Here is an 18,540-nt window from a genome sequence, read left to right as displayed (position 1 = left end):
TCTTTCTTTCTTTCTTTCTTTCTTTCTTTCTTTCTTTCTTTCTTTCTCTCTCTCTCTTTCTTTCTGTTATGCTGCTCCTTCACTGTATATTGTCCAGTATATAAATATGCAAACACACATATGCACATATACACACATGTATATATGTGTGTATCTATCTCTATTTATCTCTATATATGTGTGTGTGTGTGTGTGTGTATCTCTTTTGTATGTGTACTTTTTCTGATTTCTGTTTTGCCGTGATTCAGCTAAATTGGTTTCTTTGATAATTGCTATATGTGTTTTCATTGTGGAACTAGTATTCAATGGGAAAGGAGTCAAACCTTGGATATAAAGCTTGGAGTCCTTCTTTCCCCAGTTGATGAAAGAGCTATCTGAAGTCAGATTGAACCTGAAAATCGCATCCTGTCTAGACCAACAATATTTAAGAGAGCAGATAAATATAATTCAAATCCTTTACTCCCCCTTTGTTTTTTTAATGTTTCCTGTAAGCAACAGAGTATAGAGGGTTTTTTAAAATCTAATTTGTCACTATCATTTTATTGGATTATTTAATCCATTCATATTTGAAGTTATGAGAATTGGGCTTATATTTTCCTCCATCCATCTCTAAGGTTATTTCTTTCAAGTTGTGATTTTTTTCCCCCTCTTCTGCTATAAATATAGGAATATGTTCCTTTAGTTACTTTTCCTTAATCTATTTTTAAGGTGGCTCTGGTCCTAGTGGCTTTCTTTACCTCATACCTCTTCTCCTCCTTTGATTTGTTACCCTTTTCCCTTTGGGGTTTTGCTTATTGATTCCTTTTTCTCTCCTACTATCATTTTGTTATATAATTCTTACCTTCTTTTTTTTCTCTCAGTCAAGCATTCTCCCTTTCTTTCCTCCACTTCAACTAGTCCTGTTCATTCGTGGGGATTTAAAAAAAATTTTGTGCCCCTTTCTAAAAAGGATTTCTTTTACTCTCTGTATTATCTGTCCTCTCTTTCTGTCTACTTTAGACCTTCATTCACTGATTCATGATCCATGTAATTATCTGGTTTCTCTTTTCTCTGTATTCCTTATGTAATCAAAACTTCCATATCTGCTATTCCCTGTAGGTGGTTTCTGTCACTGCCTTATAGACCACGGATTTTCCCTTTTCCATTGCGTCTCTTTCCAGAGCTATGCCAATTATTGAAAATCAGAGAAGAAACTGACCCCGTGGTAGGGCCCCTCTCCACAACATTCCTGAGTATGTAACAAGCTACTGAGCTATACCCTCCTCTCATTACTTTTACTTCCCCCAAATTTATCTCAAAATCTCCTCCCTGTGTCCGTGTTCTCCCACGCCCTTAGGATCCAGTTGCCCCTAAATTCCTTCCCTCCCAACAGGAAAAATAGACTTTTCAAGCATGAAATCATCCAGGTCAGACACAGCATAAAGTCCACATCCCTCTTCACAGACCATCTATCTTCACCTATAGGAAAATTCATCAGTGGTATTCCCTCCTACCACCAAAGTAAGGTCTCCTTCCCCCTCCTCCCTTATAATCCTTCTTTCCTCCTCTTCACCTACTCTCCTATAGGCTCTTCTCTTTCTGAGAACATAAAGGTCACCCTCTCCTGGTTGCTAGCTATCCCCCTATTGCTAGCTATATATGTGTGTGTGTGTATGTATTTATATTATATATAATATACCCTGCCATTTTGTAACATCATTGATTAATTAGGGTATTGCCAAGTTCTGTCCAACAGTTGCCTCTTCATTGTCTCCTCCACAATGATATCTGCCTTAACTGCAGTCTCCTTTCGTATAATTAGAAAGAAGTCTCTTAGACATCTCTCTGCTGCCACTCTACTCTATTGCTGTTTCTCTCCTTGGCGGCTGCATTTATTCAATCTTCTTGCATTTCTGTTGTTTAAGATATTTGAGAAACAAAAAAAAATCTCTTCAGGTGTGATTTTCTTCTAATAATGTTTCAAATGCCTCTTTTATTACTGAATGTTCATCTGTGTTTCATGGTTAAACTCAGATTTGCAGAGTAGGACACTAGGAGCTCCATGGTTCTTTAGAATACATTATTCCACTCCTTTCTACATTTTATTGTGAGTGTAAAGCAGTTTTGTGTTATTCAAGTATCCTTTCCTTTGTATTTGCAGCTCTTTCTCCTGATCAGTTGCAGAACTTGTTCTTGAATTGAATTTTTAAATGTAACTACAATGTATCTTGGGGTTTGAAGCCTTTGATTTTTTTTTCCTAGAAGTAATTTGTTAATTCTCTTAATTAGTATTTCTTTTCTATGTTCTGAAGTTCTGAGCAGTTCTTTATTTCCTTGTTCATCGTGTTAATTTTTTCTTGCCCTGTTCCTCTGAAAGAACTATGATTTCTGTGTTGTCTCTATGCACCCTGTCTTCAAGATCAGTATGCTTTGCTTGCATAGTAAGCATATTTTCTTTTAGTATTATCGTTTTTTTTTATTTAATTCTCTTCTGTTAGATTGACCTTTACTTCTATGCTTTTGCATTTCTATTTTGCTTCTTTGGTGAGGCTTACCACTCCAGATTCAAGTTTTTCCATCTCTCATTATTTTTGCTGCACAGGACATAAATTCTGTGCTCATAATTCTCATTCCTTTTTTGAACCACTCAGGGACAGCATATGTTGGTTGCATTCCATGTTCTCCTCAAATGCCACACAGTTCTGAGTTGGATCATTTTCCATTGTTTCGAAAGATTTATTCATATATGTCCGAATTTGTTTATTAGATCTGGTAACCTTATTTCCTTCTGTTGTTACTGTTTCTCCTGTTTATTTCTCTGCTTATGTTCAAGGTCTCTCTGAGTTTTCTTCTTCCTGAAATATTTACCTTAAAAATTTTTTTTCCTCTTTTGCTTACTTTTGGACTGTTTCCCCTCTGATTGTGGTTTACTTGGGGACTGGATCTCAAAGCCTCTCTGTCTCCTCCCATACAGAGCTGGCCCCAGCTAAATGCTGTGCTCTTTTCCTCAGGCTTAGTGGAGTGCTACACAGTTTCCTCTACATATAGGGTATCCTGTCCTGCTGATGGGGTGCTTGGGATCTATATCTGTAACATCAATTTGTAAAACTAATTTGCAACATCAGTCTGTAACATCAATTTGTAAAACCAGTCTGTAAAATCACATTTCCCCCTCCCCAGTCACAGAGCATTAATTCTGCCCCTTCCTCCTACCTACACTCTGCCTAGCTTCAGAGTATGAACTCTGCCCAGCAACTCATGAATTATTTATCTCAGCTTGGAACAATAACAAGCTACACCTATCAATCCTTCACAAAAGTATCTATAAACATTCCAGCTTAGGCAACTGTTATCTCCCCCTTGTATAGTGTCCCACTGCCGCCCTAAATACTTCAATACCCCATCTTTAGGTTAACTCCTTAAGCAATTATCTCTTCCTAATCTTGGTTCCCAGACATCAATCCTGTCAAGCATGACACTGATAGGTGGCAGACTGAGCACTTCTCAGTCAGCCATTGACTGCTCTGCTCACTGACTTAGTGACATTTCAAGCCAAAAACCACACCTCTGGGTAGCCCCCCCATTGGGCTTTTCCCCAGTGAATCATGGGTAATATGCCTGCACAGTTACATAAAACTTGCATGTCCCTTTAAACACTGGCCCCACCTTAACTCCTCCCTAATCCTGATGGGGTACCTGGGGTCTAAATCAATTTGTAGAACCAGTTTGTACAATTGTAACTGCAATTTGTATTGTAAAATTGTAATCTGTGAAATCCTTTTCCCAGCCTAGGGCTCTGACCTTTCCCCCTATCTGCACTGGACCTAGGCAACACCTTGTGACTCCTTTGTTCTTACTTAATCTCTTCATGTCTCCTGGGTCTGGCCCAAATACTCCTTTGTCCTTGCCTCAAGTCTCCTCCTGTCTGGCCCAAATCTCATCTAAACTATCTATGCACTAAAGTCCCAAGTTTCTCTAAGTTCCTCTCAGTCAGCTCTAACCTTTATCTATGCACTGAGGTCCCTTCCATCTGGTCAGCCCTGAAAATAGCAGCCCTATCCTTTAAAAGTAAAAGCATGTACCCCTCTCACTTGCAGGTCCCCTAAAGGACTCTTGCCCAATGAGAAGCATAAATTTCTACAACTCTCACTCCAATTAAGCCTGAACCTTGAATTCTTTCCAGAGCTCTTGCAGGTTTTCTGGTCTTAGATAAGATCAGAATTCCTGCTGAACCTAGAGGGAGGCATCCCTCATCAATCCCACCCTCTTCTTGCCTGGTCAGCCTAATTGACATCTAATGAATAGCCTTAACTCTTTAAAAGCTATGCCTGTGTCTTCTTTAAGCTTGCAGGTCCCCTAAGGATCCTTGCCCGCTGTAAGGTAATAAATTTTTACAACTCTGACTCCAATTAGGCTTGAGTTGAATTCTTTCCAGACTGAAGCACAGGTTCTCTGGTCTTAAGATAAAGATCAGAGTTCCTGCTGAACCATTAGGCTATTAAGCCAACACTCATCACTGCTCCCTCTTTTCCATAGTTCTGTAGCTATGTAATGGAAGTTCAGGAGTTTGCAGTGCTGGTCCTACAAGATTGTGTGCTGTTCAGAGCTTTGCAGTGCTCTTTTTCCTTTAATTTATTTTTCTTCTTTTATTGCTATGGCTAATATTTCTAGTACACTATTGAATAATAGTGGTGATAATGGACATCCTTGTTTCACCCCTGATCCTATTGGAAAGGCTTCTATCTTATTTCTATAACAGATGATGCTTGCTGATTGTTTTAGACTGAGACAAATGAAAAGCCTGAGAGACATAGTTTCTGGGTCATTAATAATCAATTTATTAATTATGGCTAACAAATAACAAGTTGAGGTCAGTGTTTTCTCTAGTAACAAAAAACCTTCCCACCCCACCAAAGGAAAAATTGAATCTCAAAAGCCTTTGAAAAGGGGACTGTCCCTGAAGATAGATATCAACATTGGTTGATTGGCAATATCCAAGGAGAGGGTAGACATATTAATGAGGAAGTGAGCAAAAAAATCATCAGCTCCTCTTCCTGAGAATATGACCTGATCATGAGCTTCAGCTGCCTCCAGGAGAAAAGAATTCATCTCTACCCAGACCACTCTGGTTGATTTTCCCTTTCATGAGCTGGGTGACTCTAAATTCTAATGGAAGTTTCCAAGGACATTTATTTCCTAAGGGCAAGAACTCACCTAGACTGGATTCTATTTGTAAGATCTTCTGTTTGGTTGGGGTCCCACCCAAGATCAAGAAGCATGCATACAGAGAATTTGGGCAATCTCATCTAAAAGTAATGTTCTTCAGAGACTGGCTGAATAACCTATGGTAGCTAGTTTCTGAATGAGGAAATAGAAAGGGAAAACCTTAATCCTAATTAAATAATTGGTTATTAATATATGAAGAAATTAATCATTTCTCTATTTATTATTTTAAAGAAAGCTTCATTTATTCCTATGCTCTCAAATGTTCTTAATAGGAAGGGGTGTTGTATTTTGTCAAAAGCCTTTTCTGCATCTGTTAAGATAATCATACGATTTCTGTTGGTTTTGCTATTTATATGGCCAATTATGCTGATACTTTTCCTAATATTGAACCAGCCCTGCATTCCTGGTAAAAATCCCACTTCAGTGTGATGGGGGACGGGATCCCAATAGGTCCAGCAGGAATTCTGATATTATCTAAGACCAGAAAACCTGCAATATCGTCTGGAAAGAATTCAAGGTCTCAGGCTTAATTGGAGTGAGAGTTGTAGAAGTTTATTGTTATGCTTCCATGAGAAGTGGGCAAGAGTCCTTTAGGGGACCTGCAAGTGAGAGGGGTACATGCTTTTACCTTTAAAGGGTAGGGCTGCCATTGTCAGGGCTGACCAGATGGGAGGGGCCTCAGTGCATAGACAAAGGTCAGAGCTGACCAAGAGGACCATGTGAATAGATAGTTTAGATAAGATTTGGGCCAGGTCCAAGGAGACAAAAGGCAAGGACAAAGGAGGGTGTGGGCCAGGCCCAAAAGAAATGAAGAGATTAAGTAAAAACAAAAAGGGTCACAGGGTGTTGCCTAGGTGGAGTGTGGGATAGGGAGAAGGGGCAGAGCTCAAGGATAGGAAAGGACAAATTGCAGTTACAACTGAACAGACTTGTTTTACAAGTTGGTTTCACAAATTTATCTAGACCCCTGGTACCCCATCAGTTGTAGTATATGATCATTGTGATATATTGCTGTAATCTCCTTGCTAGTATTTTATTTACATTTTTTTGCATCAATATTCATTAGAGAAATTGGTCCATAATTTTCTTTCTTTGTTTTAGCTCTTCTTGGTTTAGGTTTCAGCACCATGTTTGTGTTGCAAAAGGAATTTAATAGGGCTTCTTCTTTGCCTATTTTTCCAAATTGTTTATATAGTATTAGAATTAATTGTTCTTTAAATGTTTGGTAGAATTCACTTGTGAATCCATCTTGCCCTGGGGATTTTTTCTTAGGGAGTTCATTTATGACTTGTTCAATATCTTTTTCTAAGATAAGCTTATTAAAGTATTTTATTTCTTCTTCTGTTAATATGGACAATTTATATTTTGTCAATATTCATCTATTTTACTTAGTCAGTTGGTATATAATTGGGCAAAATAGCTCCTTACAATTACTTAAATTTTCTCTTTATTGGTGGTGAATTCATTGGTGGTGAATTCATTTTTTGACTGGTAATGTAATTTCCTTCTTTTAAAAAAATCAAATTGATTAATAGTTTATCTATTTTATTGGTTTTTCATAAAACCTGCTCCTAGTTTTAGTTATTAATTCAATAGTTTTTTACTTTCAATTTTATTAATATTTCCTTTGATTTTCATGCTTTCAAATTTAGTGTTTAATTGGAGATTTTAAGTTTGTTCTCTTTCTAGTTTTTTTTAGTTGTATGCCCAATTCATTGGTCTGCTCTTTATTTTATTAATGGAAGCACTTAGAGATATAAAATTTCAAAATACCGCTTAAGCTGGGTCCTATAAGTTTTCATATGTTGTCTCATTATTATTCTCTTTAATGAAATTGTTTCTGTGATTTGTTCTTTGACCCACTAATTCTTTAGAATTAGATCATTCAGTTCCCAATTAATTTTTAAGCTATGCTTCCAAGTCCCTTTATTGAATATAATTTTTATTGCATTATGATCTTGTAAGAGTAATGGCATTTAAAGATTCCCCTGTATTGGCTTGGTTTTTGGTTTGATTGTGTTAAAACCCAGAGCTTGTTCATCCCACCTGTGGGATGGACTTGTTGAATCGAAAAGAGAGTGCTGAACTGGGAGGAGCTGGTGACATAGATTTGGAGAGACACAAGAGAGAGGCAGAAGAACTTTTTGGAAGCAGCACCTTTGGAGGCAGAGAGAGACTGAGAGGATTGCTGAGGGCCACTTTGAATTGCCCAGGACTTTGAGAGCTGCCACCCAGAGCTGCCAAGGACTGAGGAGACATGGCTGTTATGCTGGTTCTTTGTCTGTCTGTTTTGATGTTGTTTTGCCAGATTTGTCCACTGGTTAAGGACGGTGCTGTTGTTGCAGGAGTCTGGGAACCTTTCTTTTGGTTAAGAGCTCTTGAGACTGTTCTGCAGACAGAGAGTGAATACTGTCCACTGGTGAAGGACAGTGCTGTTGTTGCAGGGGTCTGGGAACCTTTCTGTTGGTTCAGAAGCCCTGAAGAAGGATTTTCTTGTTGTATGTTTACAGAAATCCTGGGAGAGGTTTTTGCTGATTTTTTCAGGGGTCCTAGGACTGTTCTGCAGACAGAGAATGAATTAATGAAGAGACTGGCAATGTATCTTGTGGCCTTGCTAAGCTTTGTCTCCCCAGGAAGAAAGATTGCTGAGAACTTGCCAAGATGAAGAAAAGACCTCCATTTGGGTATTAAGTGCTGTGCTTAAACTTGTTGTAACTCTGGGGTAGATTCAATTGTGATCCAGGGGTGGGGAACTTTTGACCTTTTTGTGTTCTGTGATTGAACAAATGAATGTACTTTACTTATGATTGGAAACTAATCTCCATTTGAGAAGAGGGGCTTTGTGATGGACTAAATGAAGGTATAGCCTAGGGGTGGAGTAGTATTTAGAACAGGGACTTTGTAATTGATTGAAAGAATGTAAAGTCCTGGGTGGGGTAGGAGATTATTGAATCACACTTAGTAAATGCTGTATTTTGAATGATGTCATATTTTGATCTTCTCTGTTCTTAATTTGTCACTGAATAAAATGGAGAGCACCTATGCTGGTATTTTGAACCTTGGGAAGTTGCCTTTCCTTGGCATTACATTACAGATCTGGAAAGGATACTATTTCTGCCTTTCTGCATTTGTTTATAAGGTTTTATGTCCTAATATATGGCTATTTTTTTTCCTGTAGGTGCAATGTACCACTGAGAAAAGGCATATTCCTTTCTATTCCCAATCAATTTTCTCCAGAAGTCTATCACATATAATTTTTCTAAAATTCCATTCATTTACTTAACTTCTTGATTGTTTATTTTGTGGTTAGATTTATTGAGTTCTGAGAGGGGAAAGTTGAGGTCCTCCTCTAATATAATTTTATTGTCTATTTCCTCCTGTAACTCATTTAACTTCTTTAAAAATGTGGATGCTATACCATTTGGTAAATATATGCTTAGTATTGCTTTTATTTTATTGTCTATGGTGCCTTTTAGGAGATGTAGCTTCTTCCTTATCTCTTTTAGCTTTTGTTTTCTCTGAGATCATGATAACTACATCTGCTTTTTTCACTTCAGCTAAAGTAGAACAGATTCAGCTCTGTCCCTCACTTTCACTCTGTCTCTTTGCTTCAGATATGTTTCTTGTAAACAATAGATTGTAGGATTTTGGTTTTTAATCCACTCTGCTATCTGCTTCCATATTATGGGTGAGTTCATCCCCTTCACATCCATAGTTATGATTACTAACTGTGTATTTCCCTCCATACTATTTTTCCCCTGTTTATTCCCCAACTTAAGTAAAAAAATAAATAAAGTAGGTATAACAATCAAGATCTCAGGTAAAGCAACAGCAAAGAGAGACCTAATCAAAAGAAATAAACAGGGAAAATAGATTTTGCTAAAAGATAATATAGACAATGAATTAATACAATTTTTAAAATTTCATTTTATTCAAAATTCCCTCCCTCCAACTCTTCTCATCCCCACTAAGAAGGCAAGAAATATGATACCCATTATACATATGAAGTCATGCAAAACATTTTCACATTAACCAATTGGGACAAAAAAGGCCAAAAAAAAAGAAACATTTTAAAATGTTTCGATCTGTACTCAGAGATCATCAGTTCTCTTTCTGTAGCATTTTTCATCATGAGGCCTTTGGAATTGTTGTGGATTATTACTGATCATGGTAGCTAGGTCTTTTACATTTAATTATCATTACAATATTAATGTTTTCCTAGTTCTGCTTACTTCACTTTACATCAGCTTCAGGGGTCTTTCTCAGGTTTTTCTGAAATCCTCCCCACTCATCATTTCTAATAGCACAATGGTATTTTATCACAATTAGATACTACAACTTGTCCAGCCATTCCCCAATTGATGGGTATTCCCTCAATTTCCATTTCTTTGTCACCACAAAAAGAGCTGCTATAAATATTTTTGTACATGTAAACTATTTTCCTTTTTCTTTGATCTCTTTCAGATGCAGATCTAGTATTAGTATTGCTGGGTCAAGGGTATGCCAGTGTGTTCCAATTCAATGTAATAAACATTTATTAAGTGCTTACTCTGTGTCTCACTTGGAATATATTACTTTTTCTCTTTGGGACAGCTATGTGGCACAGTGGATAGAGTACTGAGCCTGGAATCAGGAAGACCTGAATTCAAGTCTGACCTTAAATACTCAAAGCTTTGTGACCCTGGGCAAATCACTTAATATTGTTTGCCTCGGTATTCCTCATCCATAAAATGAGTTAGAGAAGGAAATGGCAAACCACTCTAGTATCTTTCCCTAGAAAACCCCAAGCTGATTCAAGTAGAGAGATATTACTGAAACAAAAAACAACAATAACACTATGTGTCAGTAATTGTGTTAAGTGCTGTGGATATAATATAAAGGACAGTCCCTTCCCTCAAGGGGAGATTGAAAGAGGTGGTGGTCAGGAGCAAAACACTGGTAATGAGGGAAAGGGTGAAAGGAGAAAGAAAAGTATAAATGTTGGGGGTTGGGGAGAGAGATAGGATGGAGAGAAAGACAGTTAGTAATCATAAATGAATATGAATGCAATGAACTCTCCCATAAAATGGAAGCCAATAGCAGAGTGGATTAAAAACAAGATCCTACAATGTATTGTTTACAAGAAACATTTGAAGCAGAGTTCCTGGAGAACAATCTCTTATGCTTCAGCTCAAGCGAAAAAAAGCAGGGGTAGCAATCCTGATCTCAAAGCAAAAGCAAAAACGGATCTAATAAAAAGAGATAAGGAAGGATACTATCTCCTGGTACCACAGACAATGAAGCAATATCAATACTAAACATCCAAATTCTTAGAGGAGAAGTTCAGGGAGGTACAGGAAGAAATAGATAACAAAACTATATTAGTGGGGGACCTCAGCCTCTCCCTTTCAAAACTAGATAAATCTAACCACAAAATAAATGAGGAAGAAGTTAAGGAGCTCAACAGTATTTCAGAAAATTTAGATATCACAGTCCTCTGGAGAAGACTGAAGGGGATGGAAAAGAATATAGTTTTTCTCTGTGATACACTGTACCTACACAAAATTTGACCATGTGTTAGGGCATAAAAATCTTACAATCTAATGCAGAAAGGCAGAAATATTAAATGCATCCTTTTCAGATCATGATGCAATAAAATTATACGTAATAAAAGGCCATGGAAAGATAGAATAAAAATTAATTATAAACTAACTAATCTAATCCTAAAGAATGAGTGGGTCCAACAACAAATCATAGAAACAATAACTTCATCTAAGAGAATGACAATAATGAGACAACTATGCCAAGACTTATAGGATGAAGCCAAAGCAATCTTAGGGGAAATTTTATATTTCTAAATACTCACATGAATAAAAAGAAAAGGAGATCAATGAATTAGGCATGTGACTAAAAAAGTTAGAAAAAGAACAAATTAGAAATCATCAATTAAATACCAAATTAGAAATTCTCAAAATCAAAAGAGAGTAATAAAAGTGAAATTAAGAAAACTATTGAAGTAATAAAGGAAACTAAGAGCTGGTTTTATGGGGGAAAACCCAATAAAATAGATAAACCTTTGATTAATTTGATTTTTAAAAAAAGAAGAAAATCAAATTACCAGTATCAAAAGTGAATTCATCAACAATGAAGAGGAAATTAAAACAATAATTAGAAGTTATTTTGCTCAATTGTATGCCAATAAATCTGACAATCTAAGTGAAATAGATGAATATTTATAAAAACATAAATTGCCCAGATTAACAGAAGAAGAAATAAAAATATTTAACCCCATATTAGAAAAATAAATTTAAGAAGCCATCAATGAACTCCTTAAGAAAAAAATTGCCAAGGTCAGATGGATTTACAAATTAATTCTAACAAACATTAAAGAGCAATTAATTTCAATACTATATAAACTATTTAGAAAAATAGGAAAAAGGAGTCCTACCAAATTATTTTTATGATACAAATACAGTGCTGATACCTAAACCAAGAAGAGTCAAAACAGAGAAAGGGAATTATAGATCAATTTTCCTAATGAATATTGATGCAAAAATTTTAAGTAAAATATCAGCAAAGAGATTACAGCAACTTGTGCAACTTTATTACTTTATATATTACAGAAACTTACACCAACAATAATATATTATAACTAGGTGGGATTTGTACCCAGAATGCAGGGCTGTTTCAATATCAGGAAAACTACAAGCATAATTGACCACATCAAAAATAAAACTAACAAAAATCATATGATTATCTCAATAGATGCAGAAAAAAACTTTTGACAAAATACAACAGCTGCTCCCATTAAGAACAGTAGAGAACATGGGAATAAACGAAGTTTTTCTTAAAAAAATAAATAACATTTATCTAAAAGGATCAGAAAGCATTATATATAATAAGGATAAGCTAGAACTATTCCCAATAAGATCAGGGTGAAACAAGAATGTCCATTATCACCATGGTGATTCAACTGTCCTATCAGAAATTTTAGCTTTAGCAATAAGAGAAGAAAAAGAAATTGAAATAGAATTGAAAAAGAATTAAAATAGGCAATGAGGAACACAAAGCTATCACTCTTTGCAGATGATATGATGATATACTTAGAGAATCCTAGAGAATCAACCAAAAAATTACTTGAAATAATTAACAGTGTTAGCAAAGTTGCAGGATATAAAATAAACCTATATAAAATCATCTGGATTTCTCTATATTACTAACAAAGTCCAGCCACAAGAGATAGAGAAATTCCACTTAAAATAACTCTAAACAATATGAAATATTTGGGAGTAGACCTGCTAAGACAAACCCAGAAACTATATGAATACAATTACAAAACACTTTTCATCCAAATAAAGTCAGATCTAAATAATTGGGAAAACATCAGCTGCTCATGAGTTGGCCAAGCAAATATAATACAAATTACAATTCTACCTAAATTAACTTACTTATTCAGCTCCATACCAATCTACCAAAAATTATTTTACAGAGCTAGAAAAAATAACAAAATTCATCTGGAAGAACAAAAGGTCAAGGGGATTAATGAAAAGAAATGCAAAGGAAGTTTGCCTAGCCATACCAGACCTAAAACTGTGTTATAAAGCAGCAATCATCAAACCACTTGGTACTGGCTAAGAAATTGAGTGGTCAATATGTAGAATAGGTTAGGTACACAAGACACAATAGTCAGTGACTAAAGCAATCTATTGTTTGATAAACCCAAAGACTCCAACTTTTGGCATAAGAACTCACTATTTGACAAAAATCTCTAGGAAAACTGGAAAATAGTATGGCAGAAACTAGGCATAGACCAACATCTTACACCATATACCAAGATAAGGTCAAAATGGGTATATAATTTAAACATAAAGAGTGAAACCATAAGCAAATTAGGAGAGCAAGGCATAGTTTACCTGTCAGATAGATGAAGAAAAGAAGAATTTAATGACCAAACAATAGATGAGAACATTATGAAATTCAAAACAGACAATTTTAATTACATTAAATTTAAAAGGGTTTGCACAAAGAAAGCCAATGTAACCAAGATTTGAAGGGAAGAAGAAAGCTGGGAAACAATTTTTACAGCCAGTATCTCTGATAAAGGCCTCATTTCAAAATATATAGAGAATAATGTCAAATTTATAAGAATACAAGTGATTCCTCATTTGGTAAATGGTCAAAGGATATGAACAGGCAGTTTTCAGAAAAAATGTTCTAAATTTCTACTTATTAGAGAAATGAAAATTAAAACAACTCTGTGATACCACCTTGCACCTGTCAGATTGGCTAATATGACAAAAAAAAAAAGGAAAATGTTAAATGTTGCAGATGTGGGAAAATTGGAACTTCTATTATAAATTATTAAAGGAAAAGTTAAATGAACTTATAGGGAGAAATAGATAGTAAAACTACAATAATGGAGGACCTCTATTTACCATTCAGTTGTACATAAATCTAAACAGAAAAAAAAAACAAAAAAGAAATTAAAGACTAGAATTGACTTTTAGAAAAGTTAGCTATGAATGTATAATGTGAAAGTATTTACAGTTCCTATACTTGACTATATGCCGCCGTGGGGGGGAGGGAGGAGGACAAATATGTGAAACTCAAGGAATTGTGGAATTGAATCCTGTAAACTAAAAGGAAACAAACAAATTAATTTTAAAAAATAAATAAATTTTTTAAAAAAGAAAAGTTAGCTATGGTTGACCTCTGCAATATGTTGAATGGGAATAGAAAGGAACTGTTTATGGCACCTTCACAAAACTGACCATATATTAGGCCTTAAAAATATCATAAAGAAATGCAAAAAAGCAGAAATATTAAATGTGTTTTTTACTGATCACAATACAATAAAATTATATTCAATTAAAGGCTTTTGAAGCAAAGATTAAAAATGAAGTGGTAACTAAGTAACTTCATTTTAAATAATGGATGGCTCAAAGAAAAAAAAACCATTGAAATAATCAATAATATTATTATTATTATTTTTAAGCAATCGGGGTTAAGTGACTTGCTCAAGGTTACATGGCCAGGTGACACTGGAGCCGGTGCTCTCACTCGCTGCGCTACCTGGCCGCCCCAATCAATAATATTATTAAAGATGTTGATAACAATGAGATATCATGCCAAAATTTTGGGGATGCAGTCCAAGAAGTACCTAGGGGAAAATTTACATCTCTAAACATTTCCATCAATAAAAGAAAGAAAGAAGATCAATAAATTGGGTATAAATGTTAAAGAAAGAGGAAAAAAGAAAGAAAACCAGTATATTAAACAACTCTTATTAAACACCAAAATAGAAATCTTGGATATCAAAGAAAAGATCATTAAAACTGAAAGCAAAACAAACAAACAAAAAGCCTAACCCGTTGAATGAACAGATTTAACTAAGAGCTAGATTTTTTTTTAAAAGAAAAGTCATTAACTAACTTGATTTAAAAAATAAATCCAAATTAACAGTATCAAAAGTGAAAATGCTATATTTGTCAATGAAGAAATAAAAGAAAATTGTTGGAGTAAATTCAATTATTGGGAGCTATTTGACCCAAATATTTGCCTACAAAACTCATCATCTAAATGCAATGATTATTTACAAAAATATAAATTTTCCAGATTAACAAGACCAGAAGTATAATAAATACTTAACCTTATTTTAGAAAAAGTAATTGAACAAACAATTCATGAACTCCCAAAGAAAAATAGTCCAGATCAGATGGATTTACAAGTGAATTCTAAAGAATAATTCACAATTCATTCTAATACTACATAAACTAAAAAAAAAAGGAAAAGAAGTGATGCTATCAAATTCTTTCTATGACACAAATATAGTCTTGATACCTAACCAAAGGAGAGTCAAAACAGAGAAAGAAAACCCCACCTTAGTCATCCTCACGAACATCAATGGAAAAATTTTAAATAGGGTATTAGCAAGGAAACTACAGGAACATATATCACAAAAACTATGACCAGATTGGATTTATGCCAGGAATGCAGGACTGGTTCAATGTTAGGATAAATATAAACATATGTGCAGGAGTTGTGATCTACATTATTGGTGGGATATCTCCTGTCAACGGGATAATAGATTCTTTTGTGTATGAGTCTATTGGGAGTTAGCTGATGATGGAATTTAAAACCGGAAATAAAGTGCCTTATTTTATTGTGGAAACTTTTGAAGTAGGAGAGAGGGTTTGTTTAGCAAGGTGGACTCCAAGAGAGAAGGGGACAAGAACTTATTTTTAGTCACTCACGTAATTTTCAGTAAGTCAGGCAGAGCTTTCAGATGCTGCCTCACTATTCCCATTAGCATGTTAGGAGTTGCTAGTCAAATGATAATCCTTAAGATGAAAGTGGCCGAATGGACAAAGGGAGACCCTCTGGTTCTTCCTCTTCTCTACCCGGAACCTTTCCATCTCTAATAGAAGAGGGATACACACAAGGTAAAGGTAAAAGGTTGGAGTAAAATATATCATGCCTCAGCTAAAGTAAAAAAAGCAGGGGTAGCAATCCTTATCTCAGATAAAGCAAATGCAAAAATTGACCTAATTAAAAGAGATAAGGAAGGAAACTATATCCTGTTAAAAGGCACCATCGAGAATGAAGCAATATCACAACTTAACATATATGCACCAAGTGGTGTAGCATCCAAATTCCTAGAGGTGAAGGTAAAGGAATTAGAGGAAGAAACAGATAGCAAAACTATACTAGTGGGAGACCTTAATCTCCCCCTATCTGAACTTGATAAATCCAACCTCAAAATAAACAAGAAAGAAGTTAAGGAGGTGAACAGGATTTTAGAGAGGATAGGTATGATAGATCTCTGGAGAAAACTGAATGGGGATAAAAAGGAATATACTTTCTTCTCAGTGGTTCATGGCACATATTCAAAAATTGACCATGTTCTAGGGCATAAAAACCTCACAATTCTATGCAGTAAGGCAGAAATATTAAACGCATCGCTCTCAGATCATGATGCAATAAAAATTATATGCAATAAAGGGCCAGGGAAAGACAGACTAAAAACTAACTGGAAATTAAACAATTTGATCCTAAAGAATGAGTGGGTCAAACAAGAAATTATAGAAACAATCAGTAATTTCATTCAAGAGAATGATAATAATGAGACAACATACCAAAATCTGTGGGATACATTAAAGGCAGTTCTTAGGGGAAGTTTTATATCCCTGAGTGCATACATGATTAAATTAGAGAAAAGGGAGCTCAACGAATTGGGCATGCAATTAAAAAACCTAGAAAAAGAACAAATTCAAAATCCCCAATTAAATACTAAACTAGAAATATTGAAGACTAAAGGAGAGATTAATAAAATCGAAATCAAGAAAACTATTGAACTAATAAATAAAACCAAGAGCTGGTTTTATGAAAAAACCAACAAAATTGATAGACCCTTAGTCAATATGATAAAAAAAAAGAAAGAAGACAACCAAATTATGAGTATCAAAAATGAAAAGGGTGAATCTACCTCCAATGAAGAGGAAATCAAAACAATAATTAGGAATTATTTTTCCCAATTGTATGCACATAAATTTGACAATCTTAGGGAAATGGATGAATATTTAGAAACATACAAGTTGCCCAGATTAACTGAAGAGGAAGTAAATTACTTAAATAATCCCATCTCAGAAAAAGAAATTGAACAAGCCATCAGTCACCTCCCTAGGAAAAAATCTCCAGGGCCAGATGGATTCACTAGTGAATTCTATCAAACATTTAAAGAACAATTGATTCCAATACTCTACAAATTATTTGGGAAAATAAGTGAATAAGGAGTCATACCAAATTCTTTTTATGACACAAATATGGTACTGATACCTAAATCAGGAAGAGATAAAACAGAGAAAGAAAATTATAGACCACTCTCCCTCATGAATATAGATGCAAAAATTCTAAATAAAATACTAGCCAAAAGACTACAGCAACTTATCTCAAGAATAATACACTTTGATCAGGTAGGATATATTCCAGGAATGCAAGGATGGTTTAATATTAGGAAAACCATCAGTATAATTGATCATATCCACAATAAAACTAGCAGAAACCACATGATCATCTCAATAGATGCAGAAAAGGCTTTTGACAAAATACAACATCCATTCCTATTAAAAACATTAGAAAGTATAGGAATAAATGGAGCCTTCCTTAAAATAATAGGTAGCATCTATTTAAAGCCATCAGCAAGTATTATGTGTAATGGGGAGAAACTGGAAGCATTTCCCATAAGATCAGGGGTGAAACAAGGGTGTCCACTATAACCCCTCTTATTCAATCTGGTACTAGAAATGTTAGCAGTAGCAATTAGAGAAGAAAAAGAAATCAAAGGAATCAAGTTAGGCAAAGAAGAGACCAAGCTATCACTCTTCGCAGATGATATGATGATATACTTAGAGAATCCTAGAGAATCAAGTGAAAAACTGCTTGAGACAATAAATAAATTTGGCAAAGTTGCAGGATATAAAATAAACCCACATAAATCCTCGGCATTCCTATATATTTCCAATGAAATTCAACAGCAAGAAGTAGAAAGAGAAATCCCATTTAAAGTTACTGTAGACATTATAAAATATTTGGGAATCTACCTGCCAAAACAAACCCAGGACCTGTATGATCATAACTACAAAACACTTTTCACATAAATAAAGTCAGATCTAACTAATTGGAAAAATATCAATTGCTCATGGTTGGGTCGAGCTAATATAATAAAAATGACAATTTTACCTAAATTAAATTATATATTTAGTGCCATACCAATTAATTTACCAAACAACTACTTTATAGAGTTAGAAAAAATAGTAACAAAATTCATCTGGAAGAATAAACGGTCCAGAATATCAAGGGAATTAATGAAAAAAAATGCTAGGGAAGGTGGACTAGCTTTACCAGATTTCAATCTGTACTATAAAGCAGCAGTCATCAAAACTACTTGGTACTGGCTTAGGAATAGAAGAGTGGATCAATGGAATAGATTAGGCACACGAGATTCAGAAGTCAACGACTACAGTAATGTATTGTTTGATAAACCCCCAGACCCTGGTTTTTGGGATAAGAACTCACTATTTGACAAAAACTGCTGGGAAAACTGGAATATAGTATGGCAGAAACTGGACATAGACCATTATCTAACACCATATACCAAAATCAAGTCTAAATGGGTTCATGATCTAGGTATAAAGGTTGATACTGTAAGCAGTCTGCTAAAACAAGGAATAGTTTACCTATCAGACTTGTGGAGAGGGAATGACTTTATGACGAAACAGGAATTAGAGAACATTATAAAATGTAAAATGGATAATTTTGACTACATGAAATTGAAAAGTTTCTGTACAAATAAAGCCA

General features: G+C 34.9%; 1 long non-coding RNA gene across 2 annotated transcripts in view; it reads right to left on the bottom strand.

Moving 5' to 3' along the window:
* LOC138161267 (uncharacterized) overlaps positions 1 to 18,540 on the bottom strand; it is a 32,537-nt gene that overhangs the window by 11,560 nt on the left and 2,437 nt on the right. The window lies entirely within an intron of this gene.

This window comes from Petaurus breviceps, unplaced genomic scaffold (assembly GCF_028583685.1).
Source record: "Petaurus breviceps papuanus isolate PSGF00001 unplaced genomic scaffold, PetGlider_PUasm1.0 184, whole genome shotgun sequence".
NCBI classification, from domain to species: domain Eukaryota; kingdom Metazoa; phylum Chordata; class Mammalia; order Diprotodontia; family Petauridae; genus Petaurus; species Petaurus breviceps.
This window is presented reverse-complemented; position numbering and strand designations above follow the sequence as displayed.